The 24366-nt window shown below is 41.1% G+C and overlaps 1 protein-coding gene and 1 long non-coding RNA gene across 3 annotated transcripts in view; one reads left to right on the plus strand and one right to left on the minus strand.

Annotated features, from left to right (window-relative positions):
- Positions 1–181: 181 nt before the first annotated feature.
- LOC138062356 (uncharacterized) lies at positions 182–24234 on the minus strand. The gene is made up of 5 exons (XR_011136411.1): positions 24162–24234; positions 9349–9527; positions 7658–8444; positions 2431–2539; positions 182–1185 (listed from the first exon to the last, which is right to left on the minus strand). It is a non-coding gene; the product is annotated as an uncharacterized lncRNA (long non-coding RNA).
- ELAVL1 (ELAV like RNA binding protein 1) overlaps positions 23738–24366 on the plus strand; it is a 56745-nt gene continuing 56116 nt past the window's right edge. The window contains exon 1 of one of the 2 annotated variants that reach the window (XM_068920107.1): positions 23738–23945. The gene's annotated coding sequence lies outside the window, so the exon portion shown is untranslated. The remainder of the gene's footprint in view (positions 23946–24366) is intronic. The other variant, XM_068920104.1, reaches the window with a different exon arrangement.

Consider the following 24366-nt stretch of genomic DNA (forward strand, 5'->3'; position numbering starts at 1 on the left):
AAAAACTGAATTTGAAGAAAAATAACAAAGATCCTTCTTCCTGAAAGCTGCAGAGGTAGCTGCTCTGAGATATTCTGGAAAAGCGAAAGTCTAGCTTTCCAAGTAGATAGCAGGATAAGATGAATGTTGCTGTCTCCTCAAAAAAAAAAAAAAAAACACTAAAACAAAAAACTCCCCACCCTTTTCCCAGAATGCTGATTTCCATTACAACTTTCAGAACTGAGGGCTCAATTTCTACTTTTCTTTTGAAAGAAACCATGGGAATATTATTAATGCCAACACTGAACCTGTTCTATATCAAATCACAGGCAACTCCAAGCCATCGGAATCAAAGCTACAATGCCTCACATACCTATTACTAACGCTCCTTAAGTGAGCCTCTGCTCTACTTCTGGTAACAGGAGCACAAAGAAAACTCCATATGGTGTCCTGGATCTGCTTTACTCATTTAAACATTTTAATGACAACTACAAGCTAGGTAACATGCCATGAACGCAACTGTGAAAGTGACTACCTTTTGTTTGTAACTTTAGACGCTTATACTTTAATATAAGATCATAGTTTCTAGTCCCAGCTACTGCTGCTCTGTGGGATGACTATTTTCACAGGAATTGGAAAGACTACAAGTTTAATAACTGCCTGTGGAAATGGACAGATGTCACAACATGTTCTTCATGAATCAGACATTTTTAATTTTTTAATCCTTTATATCTAGCTTCATCAGTGCAGTAAGGTGTTTAAGAACTATAACTATAAATACAGTTTTATTCAAAGTATTAACCAACAACTTTGGGTACACCAAAAGGCACCAGGAAAAATAAGAGTTGAGTTTATTCTCTTAGCATGCTATTTTTTCCTCCTCTGTTGTAGTGATATAGGTCATTCCCCATTCCCATGAGCATGTTCTACAGGTAGCCTAACACTGCAGCTTTCTCACCAATTTCATTTTGGTATTATATCACAGTAGAACATAATTTCTAAAAGGAAGAATTATTGAAAATGCACCACCTTTTCTCTTCATTTTTTTCCTCTTTCTCTGATTCTTGCTGTCAGTGAATCAGAGACAAAAGAGCACGTTCACCATGAGAAACATTTCTGGATTGCCTGCAACTCTTCTGCTGTAGGGCAGATGCTAGCGTGCCTTCTCATGAGCCAATGACCACGAGAGCCTGGTCACGAAGTAGGCTGAGAAAAATAAAATGAGATTAAACCACTATTTGGATCTTGAAAGACTCCTAGCAGTACTATCACAGAGGCCATACACGTATGTCGTAAGATTTGCATGAACACAACTGTGGTAGACCAGCTTGAGCAAGAAGATTTCAGCAAACAATGGAGATTTCTTCCATGTCTCATTAGGGACAATTTAGGCTTCCTGAAGAGGAAAGTGACAACTAAATTCGGCAACTGAATCACTAATTTTTTCTCATTTTACCATCCAGTATGCTTTAAAAATAATTTGAAGGGAATGGCTTGACTCATAACACCACCATCATTTCTATATGGATGGCTCAACAAGTACAGATTAGTTTAGTGGCACAGTTCTGCAATCAATTTAATCTAGCATAAATTTAATATATTCTGTAACCCAGCTTTCAAAGGCACAGGAAAGTTTCTGCCAGCAACAAGTAGTTGGCTAAGCAGCACTGTTTCATTCAGCAGTACTTTATGCTAGTTCAAGTTGATCATGAAACTACAGCCTAACAAAGTTCATAAAGATCTACAAATAAGATTAGTTCTCTTAATCACTGACATTGAACAGTTTGATAAACAACAAAAACAGCTTTCAAAGATAAACAAAATAGTGAGTAGTCACCAAGTTTACAAAAGTACTGTTCTCAAAGGCCAAGCGTTTGAGAACACAGCTGCAGAAAACTTCATCTCTTTAAAAGCTTGTCTCAGGATATAAAGAAGAAACACAACTCCCCAGGCAGACTGAAACAAACGGAAAAAAAAATGCTCAAGTCACCTGGAAACTCATACTGCTGAATTTTGTATGCCCACAGTCAAAGTGGACTCGACCTCCCAGTTCTAGAATCGAGCATGCCAGCAAATGGGGCCTTGAGAGAGGCTGATGTTCAGTCCTAGGACTGTTTGGCTTTAAGTTTCATGCATGTTGCAATGCCAAGAGATGAAAGAGCAAGTGAATGCCTTGGGCCAGGCTGCTGACTAGAAATCAGGGAATGGCTTGGTTCCAACACAGCCAAAGACCACCACTTTCCAAGGCAGTTTAGCAGAGAGCCAGAACACACAGCCTTGCAGCACTTCTAACGCAGCCAGATAGAGGTATTTGTGACGATCTCCTCAATGCCATGAGACCTGTCTTATTTGCCACTTAACACTATATAGTGCTTGCATGGCCCTGGGACATCCCTAACTGAATGAGATGATCGAGAGAAAGCAAAAGAGAAGACAATTGCTTTTTCACACCTCCAACAGCTCCAGAGTGTAAAGTATCACGTATGCCATTGAAAGTTTGAAGCCGCGTCAGTGGTGACAGTATTGGACCTGAACACACTCTTCAAAGACACTGCAACACCTGGAATACAGTTTGGAAAATGAAACATCAACTTCATGGATAGCATAAGGTCAAAACGCAGAAAAAGGCAGGTATGCAGAAATCAGCAAGTGGTGTAGCATTAAGACTCAAGCGGGTTGTTGAGATAAACTGAAATGGCAGATGTGTTCCTTCTAAATATCCACACACAAGAGGGAGGACAAGAGCACATGCTTTGCCTATAACGGGAAGGGAAAAACCTTTCATCTTATATGGCAAAACATAAGTACATCCAGTGTCAGAATGCAGATGTGGGCTCACTCGAGGAATCATACTCCACGTGGCTACGTGAAATGAAGATATCATTAGTACACTGAAGATTCATCACTCATATCCCACCAAGCAGTCCAGTTCTTCGTAACGATATATACTGAAAAACAAATTGTATTTTATGAACTTGAGGTAGAATTAACTTCTGTGCTTTATTGACTCCAAAATCCTGGTGATAGTTCTGTGTATGTGGAGAAATACAAAGTTAAACCTTTCAGCTTTCAATAGTTAGGCAAACTGGTATAGCCTGTTCTTGAAAATGCGCTAGGAAGTACTAGCACAGATATCCTTTCAAGACAATCAATGGCCACCCAGCAAGAAAGGTACTAGCATGCCTGATCTGCCTTTAAGTGCAGGGGGATGCCAATCAGCAGCCATTTGATGCCATTACTCTTCCCCATATAATTGTTCTTCCTCTGTCCGCAGTACAACTCTTCTCCACAACACCTAAAAGAAAGAGGTTTAAAAAAAGCTTGCATTAAGTGCTGCTGAGCAGCATTAAACTAGACACAGGCTCAAAGCAGTCATTATCCTCAGATCAGCTAAATACCATACTGTTTGCAAACAACTTGTAATTGCTATTCATAATCTGGTTAATATGAAAGCATTAGAAAACATAGGTGCACATCGCTACAATGAAAAATTGCAGGCTGCAAGCACCCAAAATAAATACACTGATTTCCCGCATATCATTCAGTCAGGTGCCAAGTGTGGTATTGGGAAGTGACTACGGATCAGAGAAGAACAAAGTGATTTGTATGTCAAAATTGTAGAGAACGGAGGGTAAACACAGACAGACCTCTGGTGCCTCTTTTGCTCAGTCTATACAAAATGACTTGCACAAAAGCTGGTGCACCTAGTGATCTTTCACGATACTCCATGTGTGCTGGCTTGCCACTAGAATGGTATTTGGACTCTGTCATCACTTTACTTGTGCTCCTGGAAAAGAGATGAAAACTGTTCTCCCGCTGTGTAACAGCTAAAGATTTGTACTTTACTTAGAGAGACTGGGTAATAACAACAGGATGAAAAAGCAACATCTGACACATTCAATTCAGGCTGTGAACTGCAGAGAACAGACAACAGGCAGGACACCTCTTTCCTTTTACATATTAAGCAGGTAAAAAAGAAAAAAAAAAAAGAAAGGGACATTCTAGTTGTAGCCGTTATATTTAAGGGAAGAAGTACAGTATATATACTCTGTTGGGGGTGTAGGATAAACATGTCCTAAAGAGGTGTCAGATCACAGAATCACAGAATGGTTTAGGTTGGAAGGGACCTCTGGAGATCATCTAGTCCAACCTCCCTGTTCAAACAGGGTCACCTAGAGCATATTGCCCAGGATCACATCCAGACGGGTTTTGAATATCTCCAGCGAAGGAGACTCCACCACCTCTCTGGGCAACCTGTTCCAATGCTCTGTCACCCTCACAGTGAAGAAGTTTTTTCTCAGGTTTAGGTGGAACTTCCTGTGGTTCAGTTTCTGCCCATTGCCTCTTGTCCTGTTGCTGGGCACCACGGAGAAGAGGCTGGCCTCATCCTCTTGACACTCCCCCTGCAGATACTTGTACACGTTGATGTGATCACCTCTCAGTCTTCTCTTCTCCAGGCTGAACAGGCCCAGCCCTTGCAGTCTTTCTTCAGAGGAGAGGTGCTCCAGCCCTCTAATCATCTTGGTAGCCCTCCAGTAGTGCCATGTCTCTCTTGTACTGGGGAGCCCAGAACGGGACACAGTACTCCAGCTGAGGCCTCGCCAGGGCTGAGGAGAGGGGCAGGATCACCTCCCTCCACCTGCTGGCAACACTCTGCCTAATGCACCCCAGCATACCATTGGCTTTCTTGGCCACAAGGGCACACTGCTGCCTCATGCTTAACTTGTTGTCCACCAGGACTCCCAGGTCCTTCTCTGCAGAGCTACTTTCCAGCAGGTCAACCCCCAGCCTGTACTGGTGCAGGGGATTATTCCTCCCTAGGTGCAGGACCCTGCACTTGCTCTTTGTTGAACTTCAGGAGGTTCCTCTCTGCCCAGCTCTCTAGCCTGTCCAGGTCCCTCTGAATGGCAGCACAGCCTTCTGGGGTGTTAGCCTCTCCCCCCAGTTTAGTATCATCTGCAAACTTGCTGAGGGTGCACTCTGTCCCTTCCTCCAGGTCATTGATGAATACGTTGAACAAGACTGGACCCAGGACTGAGCCCTGGGGGACACCGCTAGCTACAGGCCTCCAACTTGACTCTGCGCCATTCACCACAACCTTCTGAGCTCGGCCACCCAGCCACTTCTCAATCCACCTCACTGTCTGCTCATCCAACCCACACTTCCTGAGCTTGCCTAGGAGGATGTGATGGGAGACAGTGTCCAAAGCCTTGCTGAAGGCCAGGCAGACAACATCCACTGCTCTGCCCTCGTCTACCCAGCCAGTCATTCCATCCCAGAAGGCTATCCAATTGGTCCAGCATGATTTCCCTTTGGTGAAGCCGTGCTGACTACTCCTGACCACCTTCTTGTCCTCCACATGCTTAGAGAGGACCTCCAGGAGGAGCTGTTCCATCACCTTTCCAGGGGTGGAGGGGAGGCTGACAGGCCTGTAGTTTCCTGGCTCCTCCTTCTTGCCCTTTTGGAAGGCTGGCGTGACATTGGCTTTCTTCCAGGCCTCAGGCACCTCTCCTGATCTCCAGGACCTTTCCAAGATGATGGAGAGTGGCCTAGCAATAACATCCGCCAGCTCCCTCAGCACTCGTGGGTGCATCCCTTCAGGGCCCATGGATTTGTGGATGTCAGGTTTGGACAAAAGATCTCTAACCTGATCCTCCTCAACCAAGGGAGGGTCTTCCTTTCTCCAGCCTTCCTCTCTTGTCTCCAAGGTCTGGAATTCCTGAGGACTGGCCTTAGCAATAAAGACTGAAGCAAAGGCAGCATTCAATAACTCTGCCTTCTCTATATCCTTTGTTACCAGGGCACCCGCCCCATTCAGCAGCGGGCCCACATTTTCCCTAGTCTTCCTTTTGCTATTAATGTATTTGAAGAACCCCTTCTTGTTGTCCTTGACATCTCTTGCCAGATTTAATTCCAAACTGGCCTTAGATAGATCCCTACGCACCACAGGGTCCAAACACTGGATGGACATGAGCTCTGTAAAGCACTAAACTACACTGTTGCCTCCATTTAAGCCAAAGCATACAAAACTCTTCCCAGACTGGCGATAGGGAAAATGATGGTATAGCCCTCATCTGCACTCCATTCAGGAAATCTTTGGCAGTGAGGTACAAAGAGGGATAAGAAGCTAATTCTGCTAGATTAATCATCAGACATGATTGTTCAGCATACTCCAATGAACACAGACTTAACTGGTGATTAAGTGTAACTATACATTTTGTTGAGGTGTGCAAATAATTTACCCTGATGAAATAAAAAGTTATGAGAGCTATGTTTTGTTGATCTCTCAAGATATTTCCTCTCACTTTTGAAACAAGCCAATGTTTACTGGGTAAGCATTGACAAAAATGCAGAAAGCTCTCACCTGAATGTGAGTCACTCGCATTAAACACTCATGAGAACAGTAAGATTCCCTCCTCCCCCCAAAAAAGTAAAAGCCACAACAACATGATCTAATTTGGAAAATTGCCTAGTTGGAAATTGGGGAAGGGATAGGGATGGACTACTTAATTCAGCCTACTCTCTTCTACGTCTGTATCATGTTTTACAATCAGAAAGTAAAGCAAAAGCTAGTGCTCTCCTTTGCTATTTCAGGAATGGAGAATAAAGCCTCTACTAACCAGTATCACTTCAGCGAAGCACAATGGAAAACCATCTCCACTTGCACCTTGCGTTGTGGCCTAAACCTCCACCACTCCACATGCATATCCCTAGCATTAAGAACATTGAAATTGCACTCACAGACCTTACAGTAAATTTGGATAATTTTTCCCTCATCATTTCATATCTGAGATGTAAAACATGTTGTTCAGGATTATTACCCATGATACTAAGAACGATTTTGCATTTGGGAGTTTCTCACCAGAATGTACTTTCACAGGCAAATACTTATGCACATACTTAATCCTTATTAAAATTGTGTCCACCCTTTGAGTAATGTACAACAGCTACATTTCACAGCATTACACAACTATTCAGGACAGGAAGGGAAGGCAACATCCATTTAAACTGCAAAAAGTTCTAGAAAGACAATTGAAAACCCTACATACAAATTTAACCATATATAGTGTCAAGACAATATCTGTCACTGTAAATGGGTACAACTTCATTTTAAAGCTCATAGGAAATAACAATCATCCAGTACCAAAGAATTTCTTACAGTACTTTTTCCTGAGTCCATGGAGTACCCAAGCACACTCCCTTGAATGATCATGACCACTTCTCGCAGTACCCACCTACTCCCTGCTACCCTGGGGTATCTAGTCAATTAGCTACCCATGCCACCATACAATTACATAACTAAAAGCAAGGTAATGTTTTCAGGAATTGCTAAAATATTAACAATAGAAAGTGTTTCAACAGCTGGCACAGCACTGCAAACAGTATTTAGCCACACACAAAAAAAGCAGACTAAAAAAACCTAGCATGTAGGCCCATAAATATGTATCTGAACAGAGTAAGGTAATTATATACGAAATAAGAAAGCATGGAATAAATCCACCTAAATTAAGTATTCTTGGAAAATAACACTATTAGAAATATGTTACAAATCATGATTAGTATGTCTGAAATTGAAAGTCTAACATAAAATCAATTATTCTTGAGAGGAAGGCTGTTAACTCTTCTACGTGGTTATATAAAACAGGCTGTACATCCAATAGCCTTTCAGGTGTATTACCGGAGACAGTTGTAGCTCTGCTTCTAGTTTCACCACAATCTCTTCCACCAGTTTGTTGCATGTTTCTTGTATTTTATTCAACTCTGAATGAAGAAAACTGGATTAGTAATCTGATTCTTTACTATTTAGAATGAAATCCTTAATAGCACTAAGTTAAAAATCCATCAAATTATTAAGTTGTCAATTGTTTGTCACCATAGTCTTCCCTAACTCATTCTATTCCCTGTCACTACAAAAATTATTATAGCAGCTGACATTATGGAATTAAGTTTGCAAACTTTGCATCTCTAATGCAACACAAAATCAATGTCTACGCTAAAAAGTTTTGCACTATTACTCATGTGAAAGCTTTTGCTTCTCACAGAATCATAGAATCGTTTAGGTTGGAATGGACCTCTGGAGATCATCTAGTCCAACCTCCCTGTTCAAACAGGGTCACCTAGAGCATATTGCCCAGGATCACATCCAGACGGGTTTTGAATATCTCCAGCGAAGGAGACTCCACCACCTCTCTGGGCAACCTGTTCCAATGCTCTGTCACCCTCACAGTGAAGAAGTTTTTTCTCAGGTTCAGATGGAACTTCCTGTGGTTCAGTTTCTGCCCATTGCCTCTTGTCCTGTTGCTGGGCACCACGGAGAAGAGGCTGGCCTCATCCTCTTGACACTCCCCCTGCAGATACTTGTACACGTTGATGAGATCAACGTTGATGAGATCAGCCTCACACTGAGACTGCAGCAATGTCCAATGCACAACACTGAAGAGTTGTTCATTGCAAAGAAAGGATCTCTGCAAAGAGGTAAGTTATTTTGGTAAGAAAAAATATACAGTAAGATGCCTTTTGCAAAAAAAGACTCTCCTTGAACCTTTATTTGAGCCCTGCAAAAACAACGTCTACTGCTTTTATTCATATAACGGTTTCTAGGCCCACCAAATTACAAAGAACAGTGGAAACTAACTTCAGAGGCATAGCTGATCTCACAAACAAAACAGATTTGTCCACCGAACGAGGAGTAAATACTGGAACCCTGATGTAAAAACTTTGGTATAAAAATACTTATTAGAGAAGAGCTTCAGTAAAGACAACTCTAAACAACCACACCAGACTCTCTCAAGAAAATATGCAATCTCCTCCCCAAGCCAAAGAAAAAATTTGACAGTTCTTGTGCTCAGATATTTTCACAGCCGTAACTAAGATGAGCCTTAAAGGACTACGTACAAAGATGATGGAACACTTGGAGCAGAAGTTTTTTTTAAGAGACATTGGCTCAAGCAGTCAGATGAAACCAATTCACTTGTGAAATAATTTTCAAGAAATAAAATTGAGACTTGATTCTGCTACGCTTATGCTGTTTTTGAAAGTTACAAGTGAGTAATTTCCCTGGGAACTGTAACATTACTTCAGCACATGTTTAGAGGAAAAACATTGCTGAAAACACTTTAAAATGGTTATGTTTCTCAGCATAGATTATAATTTCAGCAGAGGTTCACATGGCAAAGCGGAACAGCCATATGCTCAGATCGCGCTTGGACATCCAAAGTCTGTTTACTGCAGTAAATGAAATCTTAAAGCATGCACTTCTATTGCAATTTTTCTTTCAGAAATGTTTCTTAAGCATCTTCTAAGTGCTGTACACACTTCTAGAACATAAGCATGTTCCTCTACGTCCATAGTTGTACAGACTTACCCTACCTTCTGATGGCTCCCCGGATATGCACTGCATACGCACCTGCTCCTCTGCAAGAGATGTCACAGAGCTTACATTGAAGTTGGTTTTGAACCCTGAGGGGGCCTCTGTTTCCTTGGTTTCCTGTCTTCTGAACAGCTTCTTTCTTTTTGTGCTTTTGTCATTCTAAGTGCTCCTGGTAAATCTGCAATCAAAACAGGGCAACACATTCATTTCCCTTTCAATGATGGTACTGTTTTTCCACTGAAACACTAAGTGCCCTCTGAAAATAAATGGAAGATTTCCTGAAACAGATGAAAAAATACACTTTCAAACACATTCAGAGAGTCACATTCAAACCTGTGATGTCTAAGCTCAAAGTACAAGAGTCAGATGAATCTCCCCTTTACTGCCTTATACTATTGTAGACAGTCACGTTTAACCTATTAGTTTTAGGTTCTTTATGCAGTTGATGTAGCCTTGGCTGTAAAGCTTACAAGGTCAAAGGTATTCTATTCCAGAGAAGGAAAACACCAGACAAAAGCTACTGGTTTGTTTTGATATCATAAACCTGGAATAGCTTTCAGAGAGACTGGAACTGATGTGTCTAGCTTTCCCAAGGATAAATGATTGTACATGTCATGATTCTGATTGGGGAAGGGTGAAGGAGAAATGCTGGAAGCATGTCCTACAACTTTCTTTATCTTCATTATCTAAAGACATTATCTTGAGTTGATCACCTGCTAAGCTACCAAAATATCAGACACGCTGAACTAACAAGAAGCGTAGACTCTGGCACAGATTAAATCATCTTTCAAGTGTCAGACAGGAGCCACATCAAACAGAAAGCCGGGAAGAATTTCCCAGCATTAATCTTCTCTGAGCCATAGCATATTAGTTTGCTAGGGCTGCAGAAACAAACAAAATAGAAACCTGGTCACCAATACCAAGGTTGACACCAGGACTGATTTCAGCATCTGGAAAACTGACTTCAAGCATCTCGTTATTATGAGGAAGTTAACTGTAGAAGTATTTTAAAATTGCTTTTAACAAAATATTTACATTTCCTCTGCAGAAGAAAAAGCTTCTCTCATTACCAAGTAACTATCAGAATAAAAAAAATAAGGGTAAGCAAAATGGGAGTGAGTTTTTAATCACTTCTTGCTTCCTCAACAAAGGAAAGTTATCCAATATTTTTAGTTATGGATATACCGTCGGCCATTTTTCATATTTTTTTTTAAACAGACAGACATGCCCAGAAGCTTGAGGAACAAACAATTTACAATCTCAGTGTACCTATTTAAATCATTTTAGAAACTGATGATGGAATGAGTTAATCTACACAACCCATTAAAAAGTTCACATACTAGTTCTGTAGCAGTTTCATTTAGGATATCTAGCAGTGATAGAAATATCACTGTTTTTAGCATAACGTCAAGGAATTCATGAAGAATATGTAAAACTCAGTTCATATCATTCTCTCCAGAAATACGAAAAATATTACTTATGCATTCAAGTCACTTCAAATACTGTTTGGAGACATAATTATGAAGTAGTAAGTTATGTTTTCTATTTTTAAACAGACAAAACAAATGAGGTGGAAATGACTTCCATAACTTCTTACTTTCACAGCTTTAGAAAATGCATTAAAAATAGCCTGTTTAGGAGAATTTAACACTTGGCATGAAACAGACATTCGAGCGAGAATGGGTAGCCCTTGTGTTTAAGTGTTATACATTTCAGAACCCAGGCTAAATCCAGCTATACTGCAAGAACTTTAAAATAGAACACATACATGCAGCAGACATGAACACTGGGCTCCAGCAGCACTGATTTGGTGGATGGTACAAACCCCTGGCAGTCTGCTACAGCTTAGGTGCTGGCTGGTAGTACTACTTGCAGATGTTGGTTGCTCATAAAAAAAAGTTTTTAATTGACTGACTTGGCAGACAGCAGACAATTCACAGATTTGGTTTCTTGATGTCTTTCTCTAAAATAGTAGATAACAAGACTGTTTATAGGAAAAAAAACATTTAATGACTGGCAGGGAACAACATGGAAGCAGACTAGCAGTGAGAGCATCAGCTGGAAGGGAGGGGGAAAAAGCAGGAAGCATTAGCAATCACTCTGAAAGAGTGGGAAGTTTTAATCCATTCCCATGAAGGGCGTCATTTTGATTCCACATGGCGTACAGTATGAGTTACCCCAAAATTAGGGTATATTGCCAATTTCTGAAGAGAGATACAAGACTTCTTTAAAACATATAAATCCATTGTTTTTGTTTGTATGGCAGATATTCCTACAGTGAGAAGATTTGGTTACTATGACTCTCTAGAAATATAACTAGATCTGGAACACTTAAATAAGAAAGACCTTTTATCATTCAAAAGGGACAAATAACATGCTAAAGTCTCGAAGCATCACTCTGAAATTAATTAGAAAAGTCAAAGTCAATTTATTATGCAATACCCAGAGATTTATTATGGACTCAAATGCATCGTACTAGACTAAAGGAAAAGGAAAAAAAAAAAAAAGTAAAAAAGGGACCCCCCTCCACCCCCAATCCCTAGAGAAACAACAGTTTTTACTTAGATCAGTACAACATACAACAACTTCTTTAGTCACTTAGTTATAAACAGATGCCTAGAGGCTGCAGGCTTCCAACCAGTGGGAGATCAAATCAAACTCACAAGCACCCTAAAAAGCTGCCAGTCACCAGCCAGAGGACATACTAGCAATCAAGAAAATCTGTCTGTTCTGACTGGTCAGAGAAATAAGCATTTCCAAAAGATAATTCATCCTAGCAATTGCTTTCTGTTGCCTATAGAGGGAGTCTACACTAGCTTGCACATAAGACTGAGAGACTTGAGCAAAATGAAGCCCACTTAGGAAACAAGAGAAATCATGCAACAGTGATAAAACAATTGGGTTAAATCTCTGTCAAAAAGGTATTATCTTGCAATAAGAACATTCAGATTTACCTAGTGCAAGAACCACCACCTCTTGTTTGCTTTGCAGCTAGACCCTACCAGCTTCATTTGAAGAACTGGCTTCTTGTACCAGAAGAGACAAGTAACAGCCACTTCCTATCCAGCTGCCTCATGCCACTTCAGATTCCATAAACATCTAATATCTGCTTTAGATAATTTCTCCCAGGCTGAAGAGTCCCAGCCCACTCAGTCATCTTCACCATGGAAGCTATGCTACGCCTTTGATCCCCATCACCCTCCTCAGGCACTTTCCCAGTCCTACCATATCCTTTCGGAGACAAGAGGACCAGAGAACTTCATGCAACCAGTAACCCTAGCACAGGTAAATCATTACTACGTGAAACAGCAGCATAATGATCTTTCCTGTCCTCTATTTTTGCTCTTAATGCCTTAACACTTGATTAGTTTACTGCTGAGCATTATCATAAACTCCAAAACGTTGCTCCTGAGTGGTGATTGCCAGCACCGAGTGCCTTATTTTGTGGAAAAGGGAGAACAGTATTCCCCTCCCTCCAGCTTCTACTGCTGTAGATTTCTTGCTCAGTCACTCAGAAGGTCTTCCTATAATTCCTCATGTTCTGCCTTGAATACCTCAACACCAAGCTTTACCTCCCCTCACTGCTTGCATCCTTTTTCAGGCCACTAATGAATATACTGATCCACACTTCCTTCTGAAAAGTTAAAAACACATCTAATTATTACCATACTATATTGCCAGCATGATCTGGGAGAAAATACCTTCTCATACAAGAAAGGATTTATAAATAAAAATCCACACACACTCTTCATAACCAACTGTTTCATTCCAAATTATACCACAGTTCTAGGTTAGATTAATACCTACAGTCAATTATGCACTTGAGGAAACAATTCTCTCCTGATGCCAGCACCAACTACACTCAGGAAACAAGATTCAGTTATAACTATTCCAATTACAGAACTGTAAAGGCTGTAGGTATGTTGAGAAAAAACCCTGTTCTCCTAATGACCCATGAAGAACATGGGAGTTTCATAGCCTTCAGCATCAGAAAGGACTATCTCCTGTGTAAACCATACAATTTATTCCAAGAGCTAATCTGGCAGCCTCTACAACTCTCACCCCTGTCTGTAAAACATTAGGCATATCCAACGTTTAAAAAAAAAAAAAAAGTTCCTTCTATACCACTTCTAGCATTAAAAAAAATGATTGAGAATCTTGTCTCAGAGTGAGAAGGAGAGGCAGCGATGTTTCTTTCCTTTAAGTCATCAGATCTATAGAACTGCTGTCACTGGTATTAGTGTGGATCAGGAAAAAAGTTGCTGCCATAGGCAAATCGTTAGCCTACTGTTAGTCAATGAGGGCTTATTATTGAGAAACTTGTTTATCAAAGGAGGTAGAAAACTGTCCTATTATCCCTCTGTTCTTTGCAGAATGGCTTGCCACTTCTGTTATCATGGAGCGTCCAGCAAGGATTATGAGTATTTTCCACCCAAGTATGAACGTGTCCATATTTGACTTTAGCTACTCACAGTCCTTTCATCTGTTATTTGTAGATTCCTTCCTCCTTCAACTATCTTCCTCTATACTTGGCAGTAATTTGATATTTCCCCCTACAAATATATCCTTTGGAGTAGGATAGATGCCTAAACTTTATTTCCCTTTTTTATTGTACTACTTGTGATAGCTTCCCCCTGCCGTTTTAATGGCAAAAGATGGACAGGTGCTAAATAAATCTAATGCTAATGGCAGAATGGGTTGGAGATGATACTGTACAAGCTGTATTGATAGCTTGGTCTAGGAAATCTTCCACGTTCCTGAAGCTTCACAGATTGACAGTTTTTCTTCAAGACGTTCAAACGTACTCCTTTACTACAGTCTCCAATCCACAACCAGTGCAGATAACTCACTTTTTCAGGAAAGGAACACTGGCACATCCATGTAGATTAAAAGGTGTTGATGAACCTATTCTTTATTGATGCCAAAGTATACCTACAAAAAAGAAAAATCATGAAAAAGCTCCCACGAAAGCTCTCTACTGTCCGCTGAAGCGTTCTCAGTACGTGGATTAAAAAAAAAAAAAAAAAAAAAATCAGAACAACTCCCTAGTTAAGCAAACTCCCAACCAGCTTACTATTTCAAAGCCACAAGTCTGAACAAGAGATCTGTTTTTCCTTGGAAAGCATTAGAGATATGTCTATAATAAATCACATGAGATGTAAAGACAATGACTCACTTCATTATCTTTAAAGCATGAGAACAGAATGCAGAGAAAAAAGTCCCTAGGAAATGCTGATTTCAGCTGCACTTCGCTCTCTGGTAGCAGTCTCAGCGAAGAAGAAACAATAAAGTGATTCTGAACAGAATCACTACAGAAACAGTACTACAGCAATTACATGGCATTAGTCTGAATTTCTGTATTATACTCACTCATTTTACAGTTACAAAAAAGTGCCATTTAAGTAAGCCTGCAAATTTAACCTTAAGGCTCAAAGTTAAATACAGTGCAAAGTAAAGGAAGAAACATGCCAGTAAAAGAAGTTCTGACAGACAAGTGGACAAAAGTAAACACTTTGATGTAGTAAACAGTTCTGCTGATAAATCACAGCAGTGAGTTCAATATATAATAAACACGTCAATTTTGGAATGAGTAATAAGAAGTTGCAAAGTCTTCATAACTTGATATCATGACAAGGCAGGCAATTCCTAATTTAGTGCACTAGGAGCTCTCACTTCCTATGGACTACCTCATAAGTATGACAGCACATTTTTTTCATAATGTAGCCTGAATCTTTATGGTGGACAGGTAAGTGGGATTTGGGGGGGAGGGGGAGGAGACAGAGAGGAAGGGAAAGAAAGTGCTGTCGCTGAAATTTTCTGAACTAGGCTTTTAACATCCACGAAAGCAATATGACTTAGTACAAGAGAGTTGCTTATTGGATCCTACTGAAGCCCTAATCCAAATTCCGCCACGCTTCCTCAGTGGTTTCAAAACCCTACTGAGCCTCTCGGACTCAGTTTCCATACCTGTACAATATGCGCAAGCTTACCTGTATCACAAGGATCTAAATTCAGGTAAGTTAATTTAATAAAGAAAATACTGTACACACATCATGTAGCCACTGCCAGAGATGGAGCACTGCTGGCAAAACATTCTCTGTGAAGAGCCCCTGAGAATTACGTGCAACAGACTAGACCCAAAGCTTGCATTTATTCGTCCTCATACATTGCCTATTACTTCCACTGAATTATCTGAGCATATCTCCTATTATTCAAAAGGGAGAATTAAAGCTCTACTAAATTGTTGTGCAGCAGAGGAAGTTGCAGAACAGGGTTTTCTTTTCAGTATCCTGTCGCCTGAAATGCATTCTAGTGCCAAAATGAAATGCGTAGGCACAAAGAAAACTGAAGGTAGTAATGACTGAGGCTTTTCAATTAAAGATTAGAGAATAAACAATTTTAACCATTACTATCTTTACTGTGCAATTAACATGAGCAAATGCCATCAATACAGGTCACCAACTAAAAAACACAAAACAAAAAAAAACAGGAAGTGCCCATGGATTAATACTTGTAAGCTTGGCGTTATGACAGGCTAGGGAATAGGCTGCTGCTGCTGACTTCCATAACCAGAGTCCTGTCCCCACTGTGTTTGATGCGCTCCAGATGTAACAGCTGTATTGGCCTGAGAGTGGAAGCATAAGATTTGCCATGCAAGAGTTCGCTGTATTGTATGGCTTGCTGCACTGGCTGGATGTAATTAAACTATAGCTGGCTGACTGCTAAAAAAAAGAAATACATGAAAAATATAAACAAATATACAGGAGCACAAAGTTTTACTTAACAGACCCCGTTTCCATTCACAGAATCCACTCATACTGCATTTTATTAACACCCTGCAAGACAGTCAACGTATGAAGGCTTTGACTAACGCTGCAGTTCAAAGTCTGTGCTACAAAGTTAGGGTCACAAGTGATGAAGACTGGAGTTAAGATAACCACAGGAAGAAGCCAGAACACAGGTCCCTAAGAAAATGACAGCAGCACAGATTGCACACTATGATGAACAACAAACAATTTTACCTTTGGTACCATGGGCAAAAAATACTCATGCTTTTATCCAGCACTAAGTCAGAGTAGGACTATTAAAACATCTCATTCACCTAAGCAATGTATCTCACTCCTCGGTCCATTATTACATCTTTGCCCGACAAAGTATAAATCAGGCAAGTGTAACATGCTAAAAGTTACAGCAGTAACGTTTAAGGAGCACATAACATACCACCCTGAGAGGGAGCTCTCCAATGACACACACATTTAAGAATGTGCCTGAAGGATGCTATTGTTTGGTTTAAGTTCAAGCTTTCATTTTTTATATTACTCTTAACTGTGTAATTCATTTCAGAGCCCAACATTTATTTGCATATGCAGTATATGCCTATACATTTTATAATCTAAATATATAGAAATGCTATTACCACTGTGAAGACAGTGATCAGTATTATCTGCTCTAAAGCAGTCTTCAAATATGAGACTATTACCATTTAATTAATAACTATTTAAGCACTATAAAGTGTCATAGCCTTTCAGAAACAATAGAGGACTAAGTCAAGTAGACTAGATGTGACACATTCAAAACTCTGCACTACATTTTAACATTATCCTCATCCTTACCATTGATCCGCATCAAGATAAAACCTAGCGCAGAGATTTCATGCTTAGCTTTACAAAGAATCTTCAAATCACTAAGCAGGTAATGCAAAAGTACCTCCCTTTAGATAAAATTCTATCACTTGTAACCCTATGACTTTTCTCCCCTGAACAACAAACTAGAAACAGTCTCTGTGTATGCACGAAACAGCCATTCCAAACTTTGTCCAGAAAAGGATGCTCAAGACAAATATGTGAGTATGCTATGTTTTTGCTACATTTTACATCCTCATTTGCCTCAGTCTAAATATTTAATGCCCTCATATTATCCCTGTGCGATGAAGAAATGCTATTACACAGAAAGAAACAGAACTACAGAGACCGTGGAAATGCTAATGTGGTTTCTGAGAAAGGAACACAGACAGCAGCCTGGAGATCACAGAATGGCTGAAGCTGGCAGGGACCTCTGGAGAGCACCTAGTCCAATCCCCTGCTCCAAGCAGGGCCAACTAGAGCACGTTGCCCAGGTCCATGTCAAGCAACACAAGCAAAGGTTATTTTGGTTCCGAACTTTGTACTAAATGCTTGCGTGAATGGTGCATGGGCTTTATAAAGAAGGATTTTTATCTACGTGACTGTTGCATCTAACACTATATTGCACTAATAGGATAGCCTACTCCTTCCAGCAACACAGACGTAGACTCTTGTTCTATCAAGAAGCAGAGAAACTTGATTAAAAAAAAAAAAACAAACAAGAAAAGCAAGAAAGTATGTTACTAAAGAAATCATTAAAACCAGATCTCTGTCAACTCTTGACTGAGTTAGTCACAAGGAAACAAATCCTTTTATCATTGAACTGAAATGAGAACAAGCTATCATAGCATATATGTTAAAGGAAATACAGCCTTTCAATTTCTATCTTGCAAGTTTTGTTTCAGACTTGAATTTATCAAGAGTGAATAAGTTATTTTCCATATATCCTTAAGCTATTAGGTTACAAGACAATTTTTGTATTTAGACATTTTACCAGCGTGCAACATTTCAGTTTGTTATTAGAGATGAAGTAGAGTATGAGACATACAATGCAGATAAGTTTCCCATTGTAATAAACTGTTAAGTCACAGAGAAAACCAAAGGAAAACAAAAAGTTCATTAGTTGTAACAGTTCACAGAACAACATCCCTGAAATGACATTTTCCTCATGCAGTGGAATAATGGACAAGAACTTCCTCTAAAAGTCTTTTCAAATCATCCTAAAGTGTGGAAAACTGTTAAGAGCATTCCTCCTTCTCCTACAGCTCTACTGCTTTCGCATATATTATTTTGAAGCCATGGTTCACTTCAACATCCAAGCCAGAGGTTTTTTTTTTTTTTCATTTTTTTTTAAGAGTCAAAAATTTACAAAGTTTGAGTAATTTATAACTCCACTTGCTTTCATGTTTAGTTATTTAATTTCAAAAGATGAAACAAGGCTAACAAAGTTATTTACTTCTTCCACCTTCAGAAACCATTAAAATGGAAGGCCACGGATAACAGCAAACAATTAAATTGAGACCTTCTAAAACTGGATATTAATATTACTGTAACAATTACAAGCATTAGTCTCCAAAACTCTTTCCACTGTGCATGCATGGAGAGAGAAACAAGAACCATCATCCTTTGTTAAAAAAAAAAAAAAAAAAAAGCAAAATATACTGAAGAGAAATCTGGAGAATGGGACAGGAAAGGAAATTGAACTCACATATATAGAATTCAAAAGCATCGTGCTGCGAGTGTTAAAAACCTAACAGCTTCCCATCCTCACCAGAAGCAGAATTCTGTTATAACCCCCCCACCAAAACAAAACAAAACAAAACGAGTCTACATCATGGCCCTGACTTAACATTTTATAAGTTTAGCTCTTGTAAGAAATCAAAACTTTGAACTGCAGGTTGTGTGGGTGGTTTTATTTATTTATTTATTTAAATGTTCACCTGTTCTCAAAAGGAAAGTTATTTCTCTGTGAATGTTTTGTAACCTTTACCAAAGATAAATTGCTTAGTCACGTTGACATTTTTACACAGTGCTATCTTTGGGAGTCACTTTAGAATATTATCTTAAAAGTAGTTTACTAGAGATCTTAATGCAATGAATGCACAAATTTAACCTGCAAAATAGGGAAAAAATTCTCTGTCAGTATTGGGTAGATCCTAAAGCCTGAAATATCACTAATTCAAGAAAGAGAGACTCTTTCTTAGGAAGCTTACTGCTCATTCAGTTCAAACTATACTGAATCCTGTCCCAGAATACATCATACAGTCAGTAGAAAAAACACCAATGTCTACAGTTGATTTTTGGTTAAAACAACTACAAATTCAGTATTGTCTTCTGAGATGTCATGTTAGAAGGCAGTAGATAGCAGTTATGGAACAACTAATTTTCCATTCACGTAAGGCAGCCTACGTTTATACATGCTGCAGTGAACTTGTCAGGGGGGACCTTTTAATAAGGACAATACTGGAATGCTATGGTGTTATCTGAAGGCCATGCAGGGTATGACCAGGACCATTCTGAATTGGTTTCAGTCATACCTGACAGAGCTCTCCCACATGGTTGTGATGGCTGATCTGTCTGAACTAAAGATTGTATGTGAATTGCCCCCAGGCCAGTTTTGACTTCAGTGATTTTCAGCATCTGTAAGCTGCTTTTCGGAGAGATTTTTTGAAAGACAGGGCTTGGGCTCTTGATACTATGCTGGCGATACCTCTTGTGTATCTCTTATTTCCTAACTATTATAACACTCAAGATATTTGGGACTAGATGACTAGAAATTCTGAAATTAAACCTTTACAAGACACAGATAATGCAGATTTTTTTTTTTACTAACATTTCCTTAGACATCCCACTGTCACATATTCAGAGAAGCATTCAGCATGTAAATATATACAAAGTGTAAGCTTGGTATTAAAAACAAAAACAAAAAAAGCCCACAACTAACCATCATCCTGCTAGATGGCCACACATCTGCTGGCACTTTGATAAGGTAACCAAGACACAATCCCTCAAGATAGAACCCATGCTTCATGGTGTAATAAAGTTTACAAGATTACCTGAAACATTCACCTGGAAAGTGTAAAACTCTATATATTTGGGGATAAGAACAGATCAAGGCTACACGTTGCTTCACTTTAAGCATTTGCTGCAGACTGGTACGCTTAACACATCATTTACATCTTTCAACCGTGATTCTGATATGATGTTCAATCCTTCTACAAAGTTTGGTGACCTAAACAGATTCACGCTACTACAACACAAGATTCAACAGAGCTTTGATGTTTCAAGCTTTCACTAACAAAAGTATAGTCATACTTTCCTCCGTAAAGCCCTGTATCTTTACAAAAATCTCTCTTAGAGTTCTGAAATATACCCCTGAAGAATGAAATACTTGAAGTCTGATAGCAGTTATTTTGTCGTGTATTTCTTCCATGGTGGTGGCAAGATCACAGACTCAGAATCACAGAATGGTTTAGGTTGGAAGGGACCTCTGGAGATCATCTAGTCCAACCTCCCTGCTCAAGCAGGGTCACCTAGAGCATATTGCCCAGGATCACATCCAGGCGGGTTTGGAATATCTCCAGCGAAGGAGACTCCACCACCTCTCTGGGCAACCTGTTCCAATGCTCTGTCACCCTCACAGTGAAGAAGTTTTTTCTCAGGTTCAGATGGAACTTCCTGTGGTTCAGTTTCTGCCCATTGCCTCTTGTCCTGTTGCTGGGCACCACGGAGAAGAGGCTGGCCTCATCCTCTTGACACTCCCCCTGCAGATACTTGTACACGTTGATGTGATCACCTCTCAGTCTTCTCTTCTCCAGGCTGAACAGGCCCAGCCCTTGCAGTCTTTCTTCAGAGGAGAGGTGCTCCAGCCCTCTAATCATCTTGGTAGCCCTCCAGTAGTGCCATGTCTCTCTTGTACTGGGGAGCCCAGAACGGGACACAGTACTCCAGCTGAGGCCTCGCCAGGGCTGAGGAGAGGGGCAGGATCACCTCCCTCCACCTGCTGGCAACACTCTGCCTAATGCACCCCAGCATACCATGGGCCTTCTTGGCCACAAGGGCACACTGCTGCCTCATGCTTAACTTGTTGTCCACCAGCACTCCCAGCTCCTTCTCTGCAGAGCTCCTTTCCAGCAGGTCAACCCCCAGCCTGTACTGGTGCAGGGGATTATTCCTGCCTAGGTGCAGGACCCTGCACTTGCCTTTGTTGAACTTCAGGAGGTTCCTCTCTGCCCACCTCTCCAGCCTATCCAGGTCCCTCTGAATGGCAGCACAGTCTTCTAGTGTGTTAGCCTCTCCCCCCAGTTTAGTATCATCAGCAAACTTGCTGAAGATGTGTAAGGCTTGCACAAGTGCTGTAAACGTTCAAGCCAACTGATAACTTCATAAAGTCTATAAGATTATTTTGGAATTATGGCATCCATATTGCCATAGTTTCTGTATTTAAGGTCACCCAGAATACAGGCTCTGAAACCATAAAGCTCTGTCAGTGACTGCAAACCATTCATATCAAATATTAAAATCACAGAACGCTTTGTAATTATTGTTGGTGCCAGTAAAGATAACCTCAGTGTCAAGTTTGACAGCAATGTCAATGGACTTACCATTACTGAAGTATCTAAATCAAACTCATGGCTTCAATGAGGCAGTTACATCACTGTAGACATCTGAACCATATAAGGACAGATAAGCAAATATATTTATGTGTATTGTTTTTGTGGTAATAAATACTTAATCTTGAGACTAACACGCTGTTCGCAAACCACCATTCCTGAACCATATATCCCACTCCTCATAACTCCCTACCATTAGTTCACACATGGGCACTTGAGTACAATGCTTTGCCAAATCGTCCAAAATACAGAAAAGCAGGCACCTTCCTCAAGCCTTCCAGGAAAGGAAAATAAAGTAATTCAGACAGCGCTTACCATGCATTTTCATTTTGCTTAGAATCCTGAAGAAGTTTCAGGGATTGAAAGATAGTAAGAAACGCAATTAATGTTTTCTTATTGGTAGTTTGACTGATAAAGTGTTTTTCACATTAAACTGAGATTAGAAGATGTGGTCACTCAGTAAGCTTAGCCTGATTTTCTCTGCTAAGCAAAGCTACAGCAAGCAATGAGGTCTCATGCACAGGCTACAACTAGTAAGCAATATGCAGATGCAGTGATTTACTTTAATATAAAAATGCTAAATACTATGCTCCTATAAACAAGAGACATGAACACGTGAAAGCATGCTACCAGCAGTCACAAAAAGTTACTATGCTTTAAGAAGGGATTGTCTTAAGCGTCACAACTTAAATGTGCATTCAGATTTGTCATAAAATATGACATGTGCTTCCCAAACATTTTCTTCTGTTTAGATTGGGATACATAGTAAGATTGATTGATCATAAAGTAAGATTGATCATAAAAACGGTCATCAATGCTTTTATATTTTAATTGCAACAGATAGTTAGCGCTTCCTGGAAAGAGAACTATACTACAAATAAACACTATATCAAGCAGTGACATCATTCAAAGCTGGTATAAGACTATGCAAAACCACAAGCTTCATAAATAACGACCTTGAAATAAAAAGGACTACTGGCAACCAGATAAGCTTCCACTTTGCTTTCTCTGTTTTTGTTGTTTCGCTAGGGAGGTATTTTATTCACTAAGCTTTCATTAAGATGTTTTCAAACACCGGGCTAACATACAATGTAACTGCTGTACAAAAAATAGGGAAGAAAATTGCAGAGGCCGTTAATGCACAAAGGAAAAGCAAAATCAAAGAAATGGGAAGAGAAAAACCTTCAACAAGGGCTTATTTACCTGCAAATTTAAATTGAATTTTAAGTTATCCACACTTGTCCCCAAGCCATTAAATGTGACAGGTTTAATTTGAAAAGTCTGGTACCTCACTGTAGTGGCACAGAGAAACCTCAAGTAGCACGTTCCACCAGACAATGCATCCACTATTCAGTGCAAAGAGGCTCTCCACTTGAAAGCTCACTAGCCCTCCAATGCTTTCCCACTGTTTTCTGCATTGCTCTAATAAAGGCCAGAGAAATCCACTCACAATTCAATGAAAATTTAAAGGGGGCTTCTCTTATTGCTGTGCAAGGAACAGCAGAATATGCCCCACGTGACATAATTCACAAGTGAAACGACAGCACTAGCAGAATGAAACAGGTACTTAAAACTAACCACAATGAAGGTAACTCCTAGAAAGGGAAATACCAAATACGACTCCATCCTTCTACAAACAACCAGAAGGAACTTCTGGAGAGCACAGAACACTCTGAACAAGTGGGTATTATCAGAGCAGATCTCTGGGGAGGAAGCTACCCTCAAGAATGATGACTGGGTAAGAACCAAGAAATTCCCAAGAGCCACAGAACACCAGAAGGAGTGAAAGGAGCAAAGGGGAACTACAAGAAAAGTGAAATCAGAAAGCATTGTTTGGGAGGATGCTCACGGTGGAGCAATACAGCTACCCTTGAGTCTGGCAAACAAAATCGCTGTCTGGGGCCACAAGCCACAAGGAGATAGAACTGGGGTGTCAGGTACCCAAAAGTCTTGGAACAATGCCAGGGGTGCTTGTTCAAAGAAACAGAAGATAACACTGGCGGCTGGAGCTCTGAGAAGACAACGGAACGGGTGGAAAAAGGGCTCTTAGGGGAAAACAGAGGTCTGAAAAAAATACGATGCCCTACGGGAGGAAGGGGAAGATAAAGAAACTGAACACAGCAGGGAGGAAGAAGGCCATCACAGAGGGAGGGGAGGGCAGAAGTGAGGACACCTTTCAGGAGCTAGTTACTTCACAAGGCAGAAAGGACGGAAGAGGGAGCTGGAGCTCCAGCACCTGGAGCCCGAAGCCCCCAGCGCACCCCGGGCCCAGGGGGACCCGGTCCGTCGCCAGGGTGCGATGGGGCGAGCGCAGCGCAGCGCCGCGACCGCGGTGGAGCCTCGGCGAGAGCCAGCCCCGAGGCAAGCTGCCCGGCCGCTTGGGGGGGGGGGGGGGCGCGGGCGCCCCGCCGCCATTTTAGCCGCCCTGAGGGCGGGCAGCGCTGGAGCCGCCATGCCGGCGTCGCTCCGGCAGCGGCGAGGCGGGGCGGGGCCGGCCGTGGGGGCGGGGCGGGCCTGGCGGCGCCGTAGCGGCGACGGCACCGGCGAGGGGCGGCCCACTTCCCCGGCCCTGGTTACCTGCCCCAAGGCCGGGCGGCACTCTGCGCGACGCCTAGCAGCTCCCAGCCGCCATTTTAGCGACTGCAGAGAGGCGCGGGGGGGGGGGGGGGGGGAGGACGTGATGGCGCGGGCCCCTCCCGCAGGGGGCGCGAGGCGCGGGGGGGAGGCGGCCCCGGGGGGAGGGTCGGAGCTTTTAGACAACTGCGACACGTCTGCAGCGAGC

This window comes from Struthio camelus, chromosome 26 (assembly GCF_040807025.1).
Source record: "Struthio camelus isolate bStrCam1 chromosome 26, bStrCam1.hap1, whole genome shotgun sequence".
Taxonomy (NCBI): domain Eukaryota; kingdom Metazoa; phylum Chordata; class Aves; order Struthioniformes; family Struthionidae; genus Struthio; species Struthio camelus.